General features: G+C 38.5%; 1 pseudogene across 1 annotated transcript in view; it reads left to right on the top strand.

Annotated features, from left to right (window-relative positions):
- The first annotated feature begins 12,505 nt into the window (after positions 1–12,505).
- Positions 12,506–22,813, top strand: part of LOC103253260 — a 36,976-nt pseudogene continuing 26,668 nt past the window's right edge. The window contains exon 1 of the transcript XR_503852.1: positions 12,506–12,827. The product of XR_503852.1 is annotated as an ankyrin repeat domain-containing protein 45-like (transcript). The remainder of the gene's footprint in view (positions 12,828–22,813) is intronic.

Genomic DNA, 22,813 nt, shown 5'->3' with positions numbered 1-22,813 from the left:
TAATATCTATCCCTACTACAGAATCGGCTTCTGCACTACACAGAGTCCAGTCTCTTTCTTCTCTTCTATTTCTCCAGAATATTCGCCGATGCTGCCCCACCTTCCAGGAACACTTTAAATCTCTTTTGGGGGGCTGGCCCCCATAAGTGGTGCCCAATCTTTCCAGCAATTTTGCTCCCAATTTAATATTTCTCATTCCACAGAAATTCCCTACTATCCACAAGGTCAAGCCATAGTTGAAACAGCTCACCAAACTTTAAAAAGTATAGTTCTCCCCACCATATTTTAAATCCTTGTTTGTTGTAACACATTTAAATTTGAATTCATCAGGCAATTCAGCTATGGCTAGACATTGGAACCTGGATGAAAGAATTAAACCTATGGTAATATGGAAGAATCTCCTTACAGAAAAATGGGAGGGCCTGCTTTATTTCGTGGTCAGGTACCGGGCTTCTTGCTTAATGTCTACCTTTAAGTCTCTGAGTACAGAAAGCCCTTATCAGGACAATATCAAGGACGGTTGGTGACTGGAGATGTTAATGCCTGGAGGAACCACCCCTAGCTGTGCGACTAGAGCTTCATCACCTCTCAGCATACCTGCTTGCCCCTTCAGTGATACAGAAAAGAACTGGTCACTTGTCTGGCGAGATGCTGCCTTCCTGAAATGGAGAGACTGTGCTTATAACTCTAAGGTGGACTATTCTGTACCTGGTGAAAGTCTAGATATTAGTGACTGGGGTTTTAATGGCTCTATGCTTGCTGCAGCTAGAAGGCACACCAATGGATGAGTACCCCCGATACTTTCACTTAAAATTGGAATCAAACAAGCCATTCAGCCTCATTTGTGGAGAGCCTTCACAGCCCTTCAACCAGTCAGCCTGTCTAGGCCTATTGGACAAAGTCAGCAGTATCACATTAGGGCATGCTTACAGTCCTCTTATGTGTTTTTCATTTGGAATGAATATCAAACTGTTAAAATTATTTACCATGATAATGTTTATAAGATATCTTGTACTGAATGAATTTTAACTAATTGTTTAACTAATGCCTTTTTATGAGGGATTTGTCATCTCATTGGTATGATGAATATGGTTTGCAAACATTGTATGAGGTTAATGCTTTATTAGCCAGACAGAAACGGTTTTTAACAACCTTAATTTTAGGAATTACAGCTTTGATAGCTATTGCTACTTCAGTAACAGTTCAACTGCAACTCTACCTAAGTAAATCCACATAGCAACCCTTGCTGATCAGTTATCTAGGAATGTTTGTTATTGCATTAGCTACTCAGGAGATTGTAGAGTGAAAGTTAGAAAGTAAAGTTAGTGCTTTGGAGGAGGCAGTTTTAGCAGTAGGACAAAAGCTTGTGACTTTAAAGATAAAATTGACTCTCCAGTGTCACTCTGAGTTTAAATGGATTTGCCTCATTCCTTTAGAGGTAAATAAATCTGTCCACACTTGGGACAAAATAAAAAATCATATCCTTGGAATTTGGAATCATTCAGACTTGAGTATAGACCTTACTAAATTACACCAAGAAATACAGGACATGAATATCGCTGAGAGACAGTTTCGGTCCTCAGAATTGGCCACTCCTATATCTTATAATTTCTCATCATTCATCAACCCAAAGTCATTGATGTCTATACTTATTAATGTGGGAATTTGTGGAGCAGTGATTCTTATGCTGCTATGTCTAATTCCAATTATTTTCAAGGTGCTGAAGAAAAGAATTTCTCAGCTTAACAAAAAGTTCCATGGGTTCATGCTAAAAAATAGAAAAGGGGGAGATGTTGGGAGCCAGCCGTGGCCCCCCATATTTGTCCTTGTGAAGGCAATAGAGGTCAAGCTGAGGCAAGGGACCCACCTTGGACCCCACCTCCTGGTCACCTAGCTGAAATTGAGGCAAAAATAGAGAGAGAGAGAGATGCTTAGGGCAGATGTCCTTCTCTAGTGAGAGAGTCCTGAAACCTTTCAGAATATGTTTCAGTTGGGGCCCTTGGCCACCCATATTGAGTGTTCCATATGAGGAGTTATAAAGAGAAAAAGGGATGGTCTCAAGCAGCCAGAAAAAGAGAAACCCATCCATGTTCTCAGTTGGCATCCCAAAAGAGAATCAGTGGAATCAGTCTGAGTGTGTGTGGGTATCAAGGAGAAAGGACATCCCCTTGACCCCTCAACCCACTGAAGGCAGTCCTTCAACCCAGTGGCAAGCCTGCTCCTATGCATGTTCAGAATACTTGGTACCAAGGTTTCCAGGAGAGGAGGGCCTGAAGCTCCAGCAAGGGAAATCTTCTGAATAGAGAGAGTGACTTTTTTAGATTTGTTCCTAGAACTTTTAATGAGGGAGAGGGTTATGTATGGACTCACCAGTATTGAAAGGGAAGGTCCAGTTGATGTAGCTCACTAGCAGACAGTGAAGGCAGGAAGGCAACAGCAGAAAGAGGGAGAAAGAGAGTCAAGGACCTTGTCTCTCACCCTGTTGAAAGGTGGTCATTCATCATTTTCTTTCAGGGATCTTCTAATCTTTTTAGATTGTAGCCCTGGCAAAAGGCTGCCAGTTGCCTTCTGAGACCTAGTCTGGTCCATGGAGAGACTCGGATTAGAAAGAAGATGAGGAGGTAAATAATAGACTCTGGCTTCTCACCCTAATTGGCCCCAGTAATCTGCTGATTTTCCCCGGGACTTTTAGGTTCACCACAGAGCAGTCCTGGCCAGAACAATGAGTTGTCACTAAGTTCTAGTGCAGTCCACAGAGAGACTTGAGCTGCAAAAGAGGAGAGTGAGAAAAAGAGGATGGAGGAAACACCACAGAGCTCCTCATAGGGCCACAAAAAGGTGAGGGTTAGTGGGCTGGATTGGTTTGCTGCAGGTATGCAAAGAATTGCACAGAAATTAGATTAGGAAAATTTATCTAGGAGGTAGGTCAGAAAGAGAGAAGAAGGAGGAGAGGGGGCCAGAGGCTTAAGGAAAACATGATGATGAGGATTACTGTCATGTATGAGCTCAAGGAGACCAGAGAAACTCCAGTTTGGGCTCTGTCTTTCATACATTATACCAAGGTCAAATTTTCAATGCAGTGCAAAGTAATCTCTGATAATTCCAAAAGCCAAATAGTACATAAGTTTAGATTAGAGAGGAATCTGTCTGTTTACAACTCTTGAGGTTCATTGAAGAGAAACAGGCTTCTTCCAAAAAGGAACTTATGGTGCCATATTTATTTTCCTTAATGATCCAAGGCTGTTCTATTTTAGGTCATGTGAACATTGAGGTTAACAAAGAGAAAGAGGGACAGACAGAAACAAATGGAGCAACAGATAAGATTTAGTTTTGTTTTGAATTTTTAACATGATCTCAAAAGGGGTGGACACTATGTTTATTATCTGGACACACAAAACATTTATATGCTGGAAATAAGTCAAAAGCCACATGAATTAATAATTCATGTTTCCTCCCCCAAATATGAGAAAAAAGTTCTAGAAAATATTCATCGTTGGCTGCTGCAGAAGCCAAGAAAGGAGGATGTCTTCACATATTGCATGACTTGGGTTTAAGCCCTGTTACCCTAACATGCCTTTCCACTTTCGACAGAAAAGTGTGAAAGATATCAAATGGGCCTTTTGGAGGCTACATGGAATGAAATTTGCTTCTTCCACTCCCTCTGTGCCTTGCATCAGGAAGGATCACTTGTGCCTCAGTTCTACATGGTGCAAGTGTCTGGTTCTTGCCCACCTCCACTGTTCCTTGGTCAGGCAAGGCCAGTAGTAGATTGGCTGAAAGGAGGAGAGATGCAGAAACAGGGAGGAGAGTCCATAGATGGTTCTGGAAAGAGGGAAAACTGAAAGTGAATACAGAACCTGAGAGAAGAGTGAGGGAAATGCAGCTGTATGCACAAATCTGCAGGTGATGGTATTCTTTAATCCATGCATGTTGGGTGCCAGAGATGGTGTTAGATATTGTGTCTGATGTCCATTGGTTCTTTTTTTTTAGTTGGAGTCTCACTCTGTCACCCAGACTGGAGTGCAGTGGCCGCTTTTGGCCACTGCATCCTTGACCTGCTGGGCCACTGCAGTCCTTCCGCCTCAGCCTTCCAAGTGGCTGGAATTGCAGGCATGCACTACACTGCCTGGCTGATTTTTTGATTTGTTGTAGAAATGAGGTCTCCCCAAGTTGCCCAGGCGGGTCTCAAACCTCAGCCTCCTGAGGCATGGGATTACAGCACGAGCCACCAAGCCCAGCTAGTTATTGACTTTTTCACAGAAAATGTATCTCTAACAGAGTTAATAGTATGGTTTAAGAAAAGAGTTTTTTTTTTTTTTTTTTTTTGCGTTGAAGTCTCACTCCGTTGCCCAGACTGGAGTGCAGTGGCCGCTCCCAGCCACTGCAACCTCGACCCACTTGGCTCCGACGATCCTTCCACCTCAGCCTTCAGAGTAGCCAGAATTACAGGTGCGTGCTACCACGCCCGGCTGATTTTTGATTTATTGTAGATATGAGGTCCCGAACAAAAGATTTTATTAGAAAGAAAAAGACATGCTATGGCCAGGCCACAGTGACTCATGCTCGTAACTCCAGCATTTTGGGAGGCGGAGGCAAGAAGATTCCTTGAGCTCAGGAGACCAACAATGCAGTGAGACCTCATCTACACACACACACACACACACACACACACACACACACACACACACTAACTGGGTATGGTGGCATACACTTGTAGTCCCAGCTACTCGGGAGGTTGAGGTGGAAGGATCATCTGAGCCCAAGAGGCTGAGCCTGGCGCGGGGAGAGCGTGTGGCCGCGTGGACGTTGGCGGGGCACTCCTGGGTGCCCAAGCGCTAGTGGGCCGAACCCCGCACGTCCCAAGTGTGGCGGCTCCCTGCCTCCCTGAGTGGTAGCCTGTGGCACCAGCTATACCAAGAGGCTGAGACTGAAATGTGCCATGACCACCCTGGGTGTGATCCACCCTGGAGGACAGAGTAAGACCCTGACAAAAAAAAAAAAAAAAAACAAGAAGAAGAAGACATGCTCAACAGACAGCATGGGTACCTTAAGATAAAGAACATGTGCTTGCCTTTGATAAGAAGTTTTATGTAATTTTACAATGATGATTGAGCAAACTATTCCATAAGCTAAGGGCAGAGGGCTGCAGGTATTTGGTCACAAATTTTGATGACCATATCTCAATGGTTTAAGGTCACAAGGATCTTCTAAATAATGAAACCTGGCCGGGTGTGGTGGCTCACGTCTATAACCCCAGCACTTTGGGAGGCTGAGGCGAGAGGATTGCCTGAGCCCATGGGTTCAAAACCAGCCTGGCCAACTTGGTGAGACCTCATCTCTACAATAAATAAATAAAAAAATTAGCCGGGTGTGGTCGCACATGCCTGTAGTTCCAGCTACATGGAAGGGTGAGGTGGAAGCATCACCTGATCCCAGCAGGTTGAGGTTGTGGTGGCCATGACTATGCCACTGCACTTCCACCTGGGCGACAGAGTGAGACTATGACTCAACCCCCTCCAAAAAAAAACCAACAACAAAGACCGAAATAAATAAATAAATAATGAAACTTACTGTCCAACTAGATTTGGACTTTTTTTGAAACATTATTTCTATGTTTGGGTAACTCTCTTATGTTTCTGTGATTCACTGCACTGGTAGATCCACTTTCCAAATGTTTTCTTGTGGCTCCAGTCTTATTACTTATTATTGGTGTGTTGAGGTTTTTTGTTTTTTTTTTACTTCTTCATGATGTAATCTTGCTATGTTGTATGTGTCTGGGAACTCATCAATTTCTTTTAGATTTTCCAGTTTGTTGACATTTAGTTGTATATAATAGTTTCTAATGACTTTTTGTATTTTTGTACTCTCAGTTATTGTTTCCATTTTCATATCTGATTTTACTTGTTTTGGATCTTCTCTCTTTTTCTTAGTATAATTTCTAATTGTTTGTTGATACTGTTTATCTTTTAAAAATTTCATTGATATTCTGGGGTTTTTTAGTACCAATTTTATTTATTTCTACTCTCATCTTTATTATTTCTTTCCTTCTACTAATTTTGTGTTTGATTTGTTCTTTCTAGGTCTTTGAGATCCAACAGTAGCTTGCTTATTTGAAGTCTTTCTACATTTTGATATATGCATTTATTGCTATAAACTTCCTTGTGAGTGCTGTTTTTACTGTATCCACAGATTTTGGTATGTGTATTTTAATTTTTATTTGTTTCAAGAAATTTTTCAAGTTACTATTTAATTGATTCGTTGGTCATTCAGGAACATGCTATTTAAGTTTCCTGTATTTGAATAGGTTCTGAAGTCTCTCTTGTTATTGACTTCTAATTTTATTACATTGTTGTCAGAAGAGATACTTGATATTATTTCAATATTTTTGAATTTGTGGATACTTGTTTTGTGATTTAAGATATGATCTTCTCTGAAGCATGTGCATTCTGCTGAAGTTGGGTGAAATCTGTAAATGTTGGTTAGACCTCTGTACTCTAGGGTGTAGTTTACTTTAATGTTTCTTTGTTGATTTTTTTGTATGGATGATCTGTGCATTACTGAGTGATGCATGTTAAAGTTCTCTACTATTATTGTATTGCAGTCTTTCTCTTCCTTTAGATCTATTAATGTTTGTCTTATATACTTGGGTGCTTCACTTCTGGGTAATTAAATATTTGTAATTGCTATAGCCTCTTTCTAAGGGGGTTCTGTTTTTATATAGTGACTTTGTCTTTTTTACAGTTTGACTTGCTATCCATTTTATCTGATATAAGTACTCAGATAGATACTCCTGCTCTTCTTGGTTCCTACTTTCATTAAATGATTTTTTTAACCTTTCACTTTCAGTTTATATGTATCTTTGTAGGAGAATTAAGTTTCTGGTAGGCAGCACTCACTTGCTTCTTATTTTTATATCCATTCAGCTACTCTCTGTCTTTTAACCAGATAATTGAGTTATTAATATTCAGTATTATTATTGATATATAAAGACATTCTACTGCAATTTTGTTGCATGTTTTTTGGTTGTTTTGTAACTCCTTTCCTCCCTCCCTCCCTCCCTCCTTCCCTCCCTTCTTTCCTTCCTTCTTCCTTCTTTGTCATTAAGTGTTTTTTTTTCCCTTCACTTCTTTTGTCATTAAGTGATTTTTTTTTTCTGGTAGTATATTTTAGGTCATTGCTTTTTGTTTTAGGGGAATCTATTATAAAATTTTGCATTGTGGATACCATGAGATTTTTTAAAAATCTTATAGAAATAACAAGTTATTTAATTTATTTATTTATTTATTTTTAAGTTTTTTACTTTAAAGATGTGTACAATTCAGGGTTAGGTATACAAATGGTCATTGTACAGGTAAAGTATGGGTCTCACTTTGGTCCACACTTCATCTGGTTTGAGATCAGGTACCTTTACTGATAAAGTGTGTCCCTCTCTTCCCTAGAAGTTTCCCACCACTGCCAGTCCCTTTCTTACAGTATTATGATAATTGTTCAGGGTTGGCTTGAGAGTGAGAACATGTGGTATTCAATTATGTGTTTCTGTGATAGATAACTGAGTAGTATAGACTCTAAAACAGTCCATGTTGTTGTAAAGTTTATAATTTTGTCCTTATTTATGGCTTTTGTCCTTCATTACTCTGTCATGTATGTGTTCCACATTTTTGAATCTAGTCTACTTTTGATGAGCAGCACGATTGTTTCCATGTTTTTGCTATTGTGAATAATGCTGCAAAAAGCACATGTGTGCAGGAATTTTTTCATAGAACAAATTATTTTAAAGAGATTACAACTTATTTTAGATCATAAAGAAACTAATAGAAACAAAGACACAATTAAAAAACTCTACATTTTAACTCTATTTCCCCACAGTTTGACTTTATGTTATCTCAATTTACACATATTTACATTGCCTATCCCTTAACAAATTGCTATTGCTATTATTGTTTTTGATAGATTCACCTTTTTGGCTTCATATTAGAGTTATGAGTGGACTGCACACTATAACTACAGCATTAGAGTAGTCTGGTTTTGTCCATATTTAATTTTACTAGTTGGTTTTATGTCTACAAATGTTTTCTTTTTGCATGTTAGTGAAAATGCCAACTCCCTTCAGCATTTCTTGTAAGAGGGACCTTTGCTCCTTTTAGGACCCTCTCTTTGTCCTTGACCTCTAAGAGTTTTATTATATGCCTTGGGGTAGTCTTATTTGGATCAAATCTATCTGGTGTTCCCTGACCTTTCTGTACCTGAATATTTATCTCTTTCTCAAGTTTTAAAAATTTTTCTATCATTATTTTCTTGAATAAGCTTACTCTTACTCAACTCTCTCTTGAATACCAATAGTTTTTAGATTTGGCCTTTGGAGATAGTTTTCTATATATTGCAGGCAATCTTCATTACTTTTCCTCCTTTTTTCCCTCCTATGTGTATTTTCAAATACTCTGTCTTTGATTTTACTGATCCTTCTCTTTATTTGATCCATGCTGCTCGAGGGCCTCTAATGAATTTTTCAGTTTAGCAAATGTATTTCTCAGTTCCAAGCTTTCTTTCCTTTTTTTTTTAATTTCATTTTTTCTGTTAACTTTATTTGTTACATTTCTGAACTGCTTTTCTGTGTTATCTTGGAGACCATTGAGTTTTCTTAAAACTCCCATTTTGAATTCTTGATCAGAAAGTTTTCGTATCACAGTTTGTTAGGCTAAGTCACTGGCTCCTTGCTTTGTCTGTGTGGGGAGGCCATGGTTCCTTCTTTACTATTGTTTCTTGTGAGTATACATGTATATCTTTGCATTGGAAGATTGGTTATGTATTCCAGTCTTCTGTTTGTCTTGTTTTGTTTTTTATTGCATGTGATTTATCAGAGATTTTTTGTAAGTTACCTGTTGATTTTCCTTCTGTTTCCTATTAGGTAGCTACCTCCTTTCTGCCACTAGATAATGCGTTAAGCCCAGGTTTGCCTTGGTTCCAGTAAACAATCAGAGTGCTGACCTTTCTGAATTAGGACATCCCAGAGGGGATGTCATGGTAGTGCAGGATGGCTGACTAGGGGTTTGTACCTAGGGACCTGTGAAACAAAGCTACTGTAACATGGTGATGCTGAACAGTCACTCTGATTTAGCTTCTTCTTTGGTTGAATTACCAAACAGTTTTCAGGGCTGTAGTTGGTAGTCCAGGCTTTCCCACTTTGTCTCTGGCTGTTCTCAGGGATGTTTCCCTTCAGGCACTCCTAATATTTTCCATAGGTTTTGGAAAGACAGGTCTTTGACATGGAACCAAAGATGGTAAAGAGGTTCATCTCAATCTCACTTTTTCCAGTATAGAAATTGTGAATTGGGAGGGAATTTTCTATATGCTTGTTGCTGGGAAGACTGGAGGAGGGATATGTTGTGAACATGGAAATCTGATCTTGTTACTCTCTGCTTGGAGTTTTTTCACTTCTATGGATCCAGAAACTACTTCTTTTTCATATTTGAGTTCTGGGATATTGCTGAAGATAATCATCATTCTATATATGTATTTTTGATTTTGGGTGGAACAGAGAAGCCACAGTTTGTAGAGACAAGGTCTCACTATGTTGTCCAGGCTGGTATCGAACTCCTAGGCTCAAGAGATCCTCCCACCTCAGCCTCCCAAAGTTCTAGGATTACAGGCATGAGCCACCATACCTGACCCTTTCTTCTGTTATAAAAAATAGTGTTATTGCATTTCCTTATATTCCTAAAAAGTTTATTTAACTTTAATTGTTTTTAACTTGAGAAAAATCTATCATCTAATCTTCTGATTTTCCTTTCTTACATAATATTACATTACTAAGATTCATTCATATTTTTGTACATCTTATTTATTGCTTTATAATAAATTACCCCGCAACTTGGTAGGTAAGAAATAACACACATTCATTATCTCAGTTTCTGTGGGTCAGGAATTCAGGCACAACTTAGCTTCTTCCACTTAAGGGTCTCATGATGCTATAGTCAAGGTGTTACCAAGGCCACATTCATCTCAAGGTTTAACTGGGACATATCTACTTCCAAGCTCACCCAGTAGTTGTAGGCCTCATGGAAACTTAGTTCCTTGTGGGACTGAGGGTGTTGGATGTTTTTTTTTTTTTGAGTTGGAGTCTCACTCTTGTAGCCCAGGCTGTAGTGCAGTGGCACGCTCAAGGCCACCACAGCCTCGACCTACTAGGCTTATCCAATCCTTCTGCCTCAGCCTTCCAAGTAGCTGGAACTACAGATCCATGCCACCATGCCCAGCTAGGGCCTTGGATTTTACCGACTGTTGACCAGAGGTCACCCTCAATTCCTTGAAAGGTGGCCCTCTCCATCCCAGTATGTGGTAAGAGCCAGGTAGAGAATATAGACCAAAGTCACTGTCTATTGTAATCAAATTGTGACATCCCATCACTGTTGCAGTATTCTCTTTGTTTGAAGTAAGTCATTATGTCCTGCCCACATGCAAGGTGAGGAATTTACACAAGAGTGTGACACCAGGAGGCAGAGGTGGGGCATTGGGAACCTTATCAGAAGCTGTCTACTAAATCATATGCCTCTGTAATTTATTTATTTGAACTGCTGTGTATCATTTTGTATGAATTATTACAGTTTATGCTCCTGTCCCTGGCCATTGGGTTTTCCTCCCAGGAATTTTTGCTGTTGTGAACAGCGATGCCACAAATATTCTTGTACATATGAAGGGACTATAGTACTTTTCTTGGAATCATTCCCAATTTGATATGTATCCTGCTAAAGTGAGCACTATGAAGACATCTTTGATTGGATTATTTTGTACTTCATAGGCATGATGATTGGCTTTTCACACTCATGTGTGAGATGTGGTTCCCTTAAACCTTATTATCATATGGACAAATTACCCATCAGGTGTGTGTGGGGGGAAGACACATTTGATTAACTCTACCTGAAATTAATTGCATCCATTCTAATGTCCCATAGCATTTCTTTTGTTTTGGTATTTATTACTTGTTACCGATTATTACACTTATTTTGTGCATGTTATGTTTTTCTCTTGAGATAGTAAGTTGTTGAGTGCAGTAAATAAATTTGATTCAGAGTTTTTGTTAACTTACATAGTGCCTGCATAGCACTTAGTTTATTAGTAAGCTTTCAATTTTAGTGAATTTAGTGAAATCTTGTTAAATGTCAGTGCCTAATTTTTAAGGTGTCATAATCTGGCTCCAATGATACCTAAATCCAATATTTCTCACTTCTCCCATTCAGGGACACTTGTTTAGGCAGGTGAGTCTCTTAAACATTCTCTTTCAGCCTTTTCCTTGTAAATTTAGCTCACATAGATCATGTTCTTCTCCCACTCCTATGAATTTACTATTTGTGTCACATATTTAGCATTTCAGTGGATGCTCAGAAATGGTGGTATATACCCTTAGTAGGTATCCAATAAACTGTATTGACTGAATGGCAGAAATATCTTATTTTATCCTTATTTTCAACTAGTTAAGAATTTTCATTCCATCCATATTGTCAGTTAACTGAGCAGATAAATAAATAAACAAATACTGATTTGTTTGAATAGACATTTTCAGGTTTTAAAACTTTTCATTTGCTTATTTAAAAAATTGTGCATTCCAGCAATTAAAATCATTTGAATAATAAATAGCACTCTAATTAAACTGTATTTTATTTATTTATTTATTTATTTGGAATCTCACTGTGTCGCCCAGACTGGAGTGCAGTGGCATGCTCCCGGTCACCGCAGTCTCTACCTGCTGGTTTCCTGTGATACTTCCACCTCAACCTTCCAAGTAGCTGGAAATACAGGAGCTCACTACCACACCTGGCTCATTTTTGATTTGTTGTAGAGACGAGGTTCGCCAAGTTGTCCAGGCTGGTCTCAAACCCACAGGCTCAGGCAATTCACTTGCCTCGGCCTCCCAAAGTGCTGGGATTACAGGCTGAGCCACTGAGCCCGGTCCAAACTGCATTTTAAAGCCTACAGGACACGTTGGACCAGCTTGATTTACTCTAGATTTCACTGTCATCCCAAACCTACTTCTTCCTTTACTAGCATGCAAGATCTTTTCCTTCCCTGCCAGCCAGCCAGCCAGTAAAGGGGAGAGGAGGGCAAGGTCTTCTTTGTCAGTAGTTTTTTGATGCAAAAAGAGGCAGGCAGCACAGTCATTTAAACTTGATCCAACCTCTTTGCATCTTGCAGTTAAATAGCTAAATAAGTAAAAAAAGAAGGCAATGCTTGTGGAATGCACAGTGCCTACTAGCGGCACTCGCCTCATTATGATTTGCCTATTTGCTTTTCCTGCTCAATTTTTTCCTTGGAAATGCAGTTTTCTCTTGCATTTCCATTTTCTTAAATTTTGACTTATCAGATTTCTCCATCTCAATCATACTGGATTTGTCAGACATGGTCATGGAGGGAGTGGAGAGTGGCTTTCGAGAACGGGGATCTGGTCTGTGCAGATCAAGATCAACGCTGAATGAATAGATTTCTATTACTGTTTTTTTTGTCTTAGGTATTTTTGGAATTAATGGAGTCAGAAGGACCCTCAGAGAGTTCAGAATTTTTCTCACAGAAGGAAGAGGAAGAAGAAGTCCCAGAGCCAGAGGAAACCACCACAGTGAACCCCCTCTTACAACCTGCCCTCGCAGGGGATGTAGAAGGTTTGCAGAAGATTTTTGAGGATTCTAAGAATCCTCATCATGAGCAGGCCATGCACCTACTCTTAGAAGAAGATGTTATTGGGAGGAATTTGCTCTATGCAGCTTGCATGACTGGGCAAAGTGATGTGATTAGAGCTTTGGCAAAATATGGTGTGAATTTGAATAAAAAAACTGCCAGAGGTATTTTTTCTTTTTTCTCCCATATGATTATCTAACGATGACGGGTAGTATCAAGCTTGCACATATTTGATGTGTCTGCTTTACACTTAGCATATATTATGTGTATATGCATATATATGAGTGTATATATGTTTATATATGTAAGTGTATCAATGTTGACATTTTAAAGCATAGTATTTTAGAACACAGACTTCACTATTTTTTTTTAACAATGTGACTTGGCAAGTACTTGATCTCTTTGTGTCTCTGTTTTTCATCTGCAAATTGGGGGTAATAATTTTGTTTTCCTTATAGAGTGTTATGAGGATTAAATAAAATAACATATATACATTTCAAGTTCTTGACACATAGTAGATTAATAAGTAGTAAATGTTCAATATTATTATCTCTTTCCTTTGAAGATTTATTAGTTTTTAGCAGTCATTATCTAATTGCCTTTTTAAATTTATTTTTTTTCCAGGTTGCAAATATAATACATGGTCATGGTAGAAAATAAAACAATTATCTTCAGCCAATAAAGTATATCCTCTTCATGTTCACATGGGACATTTAAGAAAATTGACCATATATTGGGTCATAAAGAAAGATTCAACAAATATCAAACAGTTTATAGTATATAGTATTTAACTGGTGACCACAACAAAATTAAATTAGAGAATAGTAACAAAGAGATAACAGAAAGCCCTCCATAGTTTTGGAAACAAGAACACATTTTAAATATTCTATTGGTCAAAGAAGATATAATGAAAATTAGAAATATTTAAATGACAGCAGGATCTCTATATGTCAGAACCTGACAGATAAACCTAAAATTAAAATTCTAGCTTAATCCATATGTTAGAATATAAGAAACATTAAAAATTAGTAGGCAATGCATTTGACTCAGTAAGTTATAAAATGTACAACTGAGTAGGAGAAAGTAGAAGAAAAATAATGAAGTAAAATAATGACATTGATCACAATACCAAAATTTGTCTCAGTGAAAAAGATAGGGTTAAAAAACCTTTGATAATATTAATCAGAAAGAGACAGAGAGTTCAAATAATATTTAGAATTGAAAAAATGGAACATTAACACAGAACATAATTAAGATAAAAAATCTTGAGAAACTTATGAACAACTTAATATGTTTGACAATATATTTGAAATCTTGGATGAAATAAACAAATTTCCAATTAAATATAAATTACTAAAATTGATTCAAGAAAAAATAGAATTCTTGGCTAGATCACTGGTTATAAATAAATTGAATAAGTTACAAAAATCTGCCTTCCTAACCCCTGGCTCCTCATCGAATTCCATATTCAAATGTTTTTAAAGATAAAGACTATTCAAGTTTTAGGAGAAAAGGTAATCCTTAGTTTATAGAAATGTTCTGGAAAATATCTGGAGAGTTGGCAAGTTGTCCGAATTATTTTACTTTAGCAAAATTGGATTAACGACAGTACTACAGAGGAAATTTATAGGCTGATCAAAAAATTTTTTTTTAAATTTTGAGTCAGAATCTTACACTGTTGCCCAGGCTAGAGTGCAGTGGCATGCTCATGGTCGCTGCAGTCTTGACCTGCTGGGCTCAGGTGATCTTTCTGCCTCAACCTTCCAAGTAGCTGGAACTACATATATAAATCACCATGCCCAGCTAGTTTATTTATTTATTGAAGAGATGAGGGCTTGTCAAGTTGCCTAGATTTGTCTGGGTTCAGGCATTACTTTCGCCTCTGCCTCTCAAAGTGCTGGGGGTTATAGTTGTGAGCCACCATGTCCACCAGACATATTTAATAACATAGATACAAGTATCCTAAATAAAATACTAACAAATTGAATCTAAGAATGTATATTAAAGAATTTGTTGGAGACTAGATTTTACTTGTTCTCACCAAATAAATAAATCTGTGAGATGAATATGTTAATTAGCTTGATTTTGCTATTCTATAATGCAAAAATATTTCAAAACAACTTCTTGTGCATGATGAATCTATGCAATTTTAATTTCTCAATTAGAAATCAATAAATAATTTTCATCATATACACAAAAACTTATTGGACTAAGTTGGGCTTATGCCATGAATGAAAGTATGGTTTTAACATTACAGAAATATTAGTGTAATTCACTATAATAAAAGATTAAGCAAAATATGATCATATTAATAGATATAGAAAAGTCACTTTAAAAAATGTAGCACTCATTCATAATGAACACTCTCAGGGAAACTGGAATAGAAGAAACTTCTCTTAAGGTTGTCTATCAAAAATCTGAAGCATACTTACCCAATATTGAATTTTTCAGAAACATTATTTAAAATTAGAAACAAGATCAGGTGCAGCAGCCCAGGACTTTGGGAGGCTGTTGAAGGAGGATTGCTTGAGCCCAGTAGTTCAAGACCAGCCTGGGAAACATAGGGAGACATCATCTTGACAAAAGATAAAAAATCTAAAACTTAGCCAGGGGTGGTGGTGCTCACTTGTAGTCCCAGCTACTTGAAAGGCTGAGGCAGAAGGAACACCTGAGCCCAGGAGGCCGAGGCTGGTAAACTATGATTGTGCCACTGCCCTTCAACCTGGGTGATAGAGACTCCAACTCAGAAAAAAAGAAAAAAGAAAAAACAGAAATAAGATTATGATATTCACTATCACTGCTATCATTTATCCTTTTAATAAAGTTTCTAACAAATGTAGCAAGACAAGAAGAATAAGGAAAATAGCACAGCACTATGCTTGCACCAGCTTTTACCAGCTCTGAAGAACTAATTGATAAACAATTTTAGGGGTTTTGAGAACCGGTTGACATCATGTTGGTACTTGAAATTGTCCATACCAGGCTGGGCTTGGTGCCTCAGCCTATAATCCTAGCACTTTTGGAGGCTAAGGTGAGTGGATTGCCTGAGCCTGCGGGTTCGAGAGAAGCCTGGACAACTTGGCGAGACCTCATCTCTACAATAAATACAAAAAAAATTTAATCAGGCATGGTAGTACGCACCTGTGGTTCTGGCTACTTGGAAGGCTGAGGTGGAAGGATTGCTGGAGCCCAGATGGGGTGTCCGTGATTGTGCCACTGTATTCCAGCCTGGGCAATGGAGTGAGAATCTAAATCAATAGAAAGAGAGAGAGAGAGAAAAGAAAGAATAGAGGAAAGAAGGAAGGAAGGAAGGAAAGAAGGAAGGAAGAAAAGAAAGAAAAGAAAGAAGAAAGAAAGAAAGAAAGAAAGAAAGAAAGAAAGAAAGAAAGAAAGAAAGAAAGAAAGAAAGAAAAAGAAAGAGAAAAGAATCCATACCAGGCCATATATATTATGTTAATTGGGTGATGGTAATTAAGGCTTCTCCCTCCAGAGAATGTTTTATAAATTTACTAGCACACTACTAGGTACAAGAATTAGAGTAAAAGAAACAAAACTCTTGTTATCCATAGGCACATAGACTTAAATTCAAGACAGTCTACTATCAGTACTAATAGCGTTTAGCAAGAATATGAACATAAGACCAATATCAGTGACTTTCCAAGTACCATCAACACTCAGAAAATGAAATACAAATAAATATCTTGTTAATAACAAAATGATACAGAAACTAGTAATAAATCTGAAAAATAATTGAAAGACATTTATAGCAAAAAGTAGAAAACTTACTGAAATGTATCAAAGAATATCCAAAGAGTGTGTGTGTTGTATGTATATATATCTCAGATGACGATATCTTAATGATGTCTCTCTTAACTTCTTCCAAATTAATTTATCAATCTAATTAATTTCCCAGAATTTTTTTTTTTTTGAGTTGGAGTCTTACTCTGTCACCCAGACTGGAGTGCAGTGGCCGCTCTTGGCCACTGCAGCCTCGTCTTGCTGGGTTCCAGTGATCCTTCCACTTCAACCTTCCGAGTAGCCAGAATTACAGGCATGTGCTAACACGCCTGGCTGATCGTTTTATTTATTGTAGAGATAAGGTCTTCCCAAGTTGCCCAGGCAGGTCTCAAAACCGCGGGCTCAGGCAATTCACTCACCTCCGTCTCCCAAAGCGCAGGATTACAAGCTGAGACACAGACCAGTGAAAAATTTTTTTAAAGTGCAAACTAAGAAGCTGACCTTACATTTCAGAGGGAAATGGTGAACGATTTATTTTATGATTCCAGAGAATGTGGGTTATTCATCTGAAAAAAAAAGCAAAATTATAAACCTACTTTGTACCATACATAAAAATCAGTAACAGGTACTTTCTAAGATATAAATGTGAAAAGCAAAAGTTATAAACTTTCTGAAAAACAAATAGAGGAATATTGTTAGTTCTTATTTTATCACAGGATTTCTGTTTTTTATAATCAATATTTTTTATTATGATATTGTGGGGTACAGTTAAGGGTTAGGTATACAAATATGTTTCATTCAGGCACCCTTGTGGATAAGAGGTGTTTCCCCATCCCCAGACAGATATTTACTGCCGTTGATCCCATCTCCCTCCCCTCTACATAGTTTTCCACTACTGTCAGTCATTTTTTCTTTTTTTACAATCAATATTTATATTATGATTTGTGGGGTACAGTTAAGGGTAAGGTATACAAATACGTTTCATTCAGTACTCTATTAATAAGAGGTGCTTTCCCATCCCCAGACAGATATTTGTTACCGTTAATACCATCTCCCTCCCCTCCATAGTTTCCCACTACTGTCAGCCATTTTCTTATAGTATTAGGTTGGATGTTCAAGGTTCATTATATGAGAACATGTGATACTCGGACATTTGTTTTTGTGAGAGGCCACTCAGTATTATAAACTCTCGTTTCATCCAGGTTGCTGCGAAATTCATGATTTTGTTCTTTTTTATGGCTGCGGAATATTCCATCGTGTATATGTACATTTTTTTAATCCAGTCCTCCTTTGATGGGCAGCATGGTTGCTTCCAGGTTCTTGCTACTGTGAACAATGCTGCGATAAACATACATGTGCAGGTATCTTTTATATAGAGTGATTTGAGTTCTTCTGGATATATTCCCAGTAGGGAGAATGCAGGGTCATATGGGAGGTTGATATTTAAAGCTTTTAGGAATTGTCACACTGCTTTCCACAGAGGTTGCACTAGTTTACACTCCCACCAACAGAGTAGAAATGTTACCTTTTCTCCATACCCTCTCCAGCAGCTGTTATTTTGGAGTTGATAATTGCCATTCTGACTGGAGTTAGGTGGTAGCTCAGTGTGGTTTTGATTTGCATCTCCCTGATGATTAGTGAGGTTGAACATTTCTTCATATGTCTGTTGGCTGCTCGGATGTCTTCCTTTGTGAAGTGTCTGTTCATATATTTTGCTCATTTTATAATGGGGCTGTTTCTTTTTTTCATTTCAGCACGTTTGAGTTCCTTGTAGATCAAAGATGTTAAGCCTTTGTCTGACCTGGTGATGGCAAATACTTCTCCCAGTCTGTAGGCTGTCTCCCTGCTCTCTTGATGGTTTTTTGGCTTTGCAGAAGCTTGTCAGTTTAATAAGGTCCCACTTGTCTATCTTCTCTCTTATGACCTGTGGGTTTTGGGTTTTGTTCAGGAATTGGATGCCACTTCCGATTTCCATGAGGATATGTTCTTCATTTTCTAAGGTTCTTATGGTTTGAGGTTTTACATTTAGCTCTCTGATCCATTTGGAGTTAACCTTTGTGCATGGGGATAGATAGGGGTCCTGTTTCAATCTTCTGCATGTGGTCAGGCAGTTTTCCCAGGACCATTTACTGAATAGGTTTTCCTCTCCCCAGTGGTAGTTGCTGGAAGGATTGTCAAAGATGACTTGGTTGAGAAATTGAGGTTTTGCTTCTGGAATCTCAATTATATTCCATTGATCCATATGTCTATTCCTATACCAATACCAAGCTATTTTGATGATTGTAGCTTTATACTAGAGTTTGAAGTCTGGTAATGTGATACCACCTGCTTTTTTTTTTTTTTTTTTTTTGCTAAGAATTGTTCTGGCTATTCTCGGACGTTTGTGTTTCCATATGAATTTCTGTGTTGTTTTTTCTAGGTCTGAGAAGAATGTGGCTGGTAATTTGATGGGTATTGAATTGAATTTGTAGATTGCCTTAGGTAAGATGGACATCTTCACAATGTTGATTCTTCCAATCCATGAGCAGGGGATATTTTTCCCCTTGTTTGTGTCATCTTTGATTTCTTTGAGCAGTGTTTTGTAGTTTTCATTGTAAAGATCTTTCACATCACTGGTTAGGAAAATGCCAAGGTATTTCAAATTTTTTTTGACTATTGTGAATGTAATTGTATTTTTTATTTGGATTTCTGCTTGTTTATTATTGGTGTAAAGAAATACCATTGTCTTTTGCACATTTATTTTGTATCCCGATATTTTGTCAAAGGCCTTTATCAGTGTAAGGAGCATTTTGACAGATTCTCTAGGGTTTTCAAGGTACACAATCATATTATCTGCAAAGAGAGATAATTGGACTTCCTCTTTTCCTATTTGGATAACACTAATTGCCTTCTAATCTCTGATTGCTCGAGCCAGGACTTCCAATGCTATGTTGAAAAGGAGGGGTGAGAGTGGGCACCCTTGTCTTGTTCCAGTTTTCAGGGGAAATGTTTACAATTTTTGTCTGTTTAGGAGTATGCTGGCTGTGAGTTTCTTGTAGATGGCTTTTACTATTTTGAGGTATGATCCCTGTATGCCTAGATGTTAGAGGGTTTTTATCAAGAACGGGTGCTGCATTTTATCAAAAGCTTTTTCTGCATCTAATGATATAGTCATGTGGTTTTTGTTTTGACATCTGTTGATGTATTTAACTACATTTATGGTTTTACAAATGTTGAACCAGACTTGCATCCCAGGAAAGAAGCCTATTTGGTCATGATGAATGATTTTTGAGATATGTTGCTGAATCCGGTTCTCTAGGATCTTGTTGAGAATTTTAGCATGTATGTTCATCAAAGATATTGGACTGTTGTTCTCTTTCTTTGTTGGATCTTTACCTGGCTTGGGTATCAATGTGATATTGACTTTGTTAAATGATTTGGGGAGAGTTCCATCTTTTTCAATTGCCTGGAATACCTTCAGTAGGTTTGGTATCAACTCCTCCTTAAATGTCTTGTAGAATTCTGATGGAAAGCCATCTGGACCAGGGCTTTTTTTGGTAGGTAGTTTTCTTATAACGTAGTTGATTTCCTTGATTGTTATTGGTCTATTTAGGGTCTAAATTTCTTCTGGTTCAAACCTAGGTATTTTGTGTGATGTCAGAAAGTCCTCCATTTCCTTAAGGTTTTCAAGTTTGTTTCCATACAAGTGTATGTAGTAGTCTCTAATGATCTTTTGTATTTCTTCAGGGTCAGATGTGATTTCATATTTTGTGTTTCTTATTGTGCTTATTTGGTTTTTTTCTCATTTTTTCTTGGTCAGTCTAGCTAGGGGACCATCGATCTTGTTTATCCTTTCGAAGAGCCAGCTTTTTGTTTCGTTGATTTTTTGTATTATCTTTTTGTCTTCTATGTCCTGGATTTAGGCTTTTATTTTGGTGATCTGGATTCTTCTGCTGAAATTAGGGTTCTTGTGGTCTCCTTTTCCTGCTTCCTTTGGTGGCTTTTTAGGTTGTTAGTTTGTGTTCCTTCCATTTTCTTCATGTGTGTTGGTAGGGATATAAATTCCCCTCTTATTACAGCTCTTAAGGCATCCCAGAGATTTTGGTAAGATTTTTCTTCATTTTCATTTGCTTCCAGGTATCTTTTGATCCCTGTTTTGATTTCATCATTGACTCAAGAGTTGTTTAGCATCATGCTGTTTAGTTTCCATCTCTTTGTGGGTTTTAGGGGGACTTTGTTGGTGTCAATGTTTATTTTTATTCCACTGTGTTCAGAGTAGGTGCATGGTAGAATTTCAGTTCTTTTAAATTTGCTTATGCTTGATTTATGGCTAATTATGTGGTTGATCTTAGAATATGTTCCATGTGGTGATGAGTAGAATGTGTATTCTGTAGTCTTTGGATGGAGTGTTCTGTAGGTATCAATTAAGTCCATTTGGTCCAGAGTCACATTGAGGATCCAGATCTCCTTGCTGATTTTTTGCCCTGATGATCTGTCTTGGGTTGTGAGTGGGGTATTAAATTCCCCAATTATGATGGTGTTGGAGTCAATATCTTTCTTTAGTTTTCCTAGAAGTTGCTTTATGGAAGTTGGCGCACCTATGTTGGGTGCATATATGTTTAGGATAGATATTTCTTGTTGATGGAGTGAACCTTTTATCATTATGCAGTGGCCCTCTGTATCTTTTTTAATTTTTGATAGCTTAAATGGTATTTTGTCTGAAATTAGGATCGCAACTCCTCCTTTCTTTTGTGTTCCATTCACATGAAAGTCTGTTTCCCATCCTCTTACTTTTAGCCTGTGTATGGCCTTTCTAGTGAGATGAGTCTCTTGAAGGCAGTATATTGTTGCCTGGTGATATTTTATCCGTTTTGCCATTCTGTGTCTTTTCAGTGGTGCATTTAGTTCATTCACATTCAGGCTAATTTTTGAAATGTGAGAGCTCATCCCAATCATAGAGTTCTTATAGAGTTGTTGTTCTTCCACTTGGTTCTTTTTTGTCTTTCTTTTGGTTTGGGCGTTTGTTCATGCTCTTCTTTTGATTTTTCTTCATTTTTGTAGATTTTTCTCTCTCTCCCCCTTCCTTCCCCTTCTTTAATTCTGTTTTTTGGGGAAGGTGGGGTTTCTTTTATTTCTCTTCTGCTATATCCTGTTCTTCCTTATGAAGGTCTTCTGGCTTTGTTCACTTTTGAGGTTGGAGTGTAGGCTGTAATCTGTACGTTTTGCAGTTTTCAAGTTTAATTGAGAGGGACGCTGTGATTCATAGTGTATATGCTGTTTCTAGCATCCACAAACAGGTGTATGAGCACACTGGAACCTATTTCCCTCTGCCTTACAATCTGTCAATTCAGCAGTATGTAGTCTTGGTTCCTAGATTAAAATGGGGCTATAAAAGAGGAAAATAATGGAGGAAGGGGGAGTCAGTAGGAAGTTAGAGAGAGAGAAGAGCGGGAGGGAAAACAGACATACATACCAACTATCAGATGAGAAAGAGACACCAGGCCGGAGAGAAGTAGAAGAAGACACGTAAGAAACATTCCCTAAAGAATACTGATAGCTACACAGAGACAGACCAATATAAACATAAAACAGTGTAAGTCAGAAGGCAAACAACGAATGTGATCACAATAAACAGTCAAAATGATAAAATCATAAGTCACAATAAGAGATCAGACTAAAATCACTTCACCTCTGATCTCCAGCCTCTTCCCTTTGTTTTTCCATTGCAGGCAACTAGGTTTACTCACAGTTTGGATTTGGCTGCCTGGGAGTTGATTTTATCTGATTCAGATTAGGGGTGGGGCTTTGTCTCCTGTTTAGCAATGTTACCTTTGGAACCAAGGTGAGTTTGTTGATCGGTGGGCAGGGCAATGAAAATCTCCACCTGGAGAAAGGTGGAGGCAGATTCTCGTTTGTAGATCCCTTTCTCTCCACTTGTCTGGGTCCCCAAGCATGGGTTCACGGGATGAGTGCCTCAGCCAGGGTGGGCCCGGAGCTCCAGAGCTCCAAAACTCCAACAGGCAGGTGATGAGTGGCAAAAGTGGCCCTGGACACCCCACAGGGTACTTCAACCAGGAATGGGACTGGTGTCTCTGAGGGGTGGGCGTCCAGAGCCTCCCTGAGTGACCAGCGGCTTGGTGACGATGAAAGACAATGTAGCCAGGGAGCTAGCTGAGACCCGAGACTCCCATGCATGCAGTGGAACAGCAGCAGCAGGGGGCCACAGTAACTGGCCCTGCATGGGACCGAGGGTCCCCAGGCCTCGGACCAGCACTTGCTGGTGGTGGGCTTGAATTGCCAGCAGGTGGTGTTATCTCTCGCTCCAGATGGTCTTTATCTCAGCTGCTCGCCCGCACCTCAGGCTCTGATGGTGTGATGTGGAATGCTTGCCTTGGCGGCAGCAGCGGCAGCAACAGCAACAGCGGCAGCGGTG

Source organism: Carlito syrichta, unplaced genomic scaffold (genome assembly GCF_000164805.1).
Source record: "Carlito syrichta isolate Samal-C Ts95f unplaced genomic scaffold, Tarsius_syrichta-2.0.1 Scaffold215435, whole genome shotgun sequence".
Taxonomy (NCBI): domain Eukaryota; kingdom Metazoa; phylum Chordata; class Mammalia; order Primates; family Tarsiidae; genus Carlito; species Carlito syrichta.
This window is presented reverse-complemented; position numbering and strand designations above follow the sequence as displayed.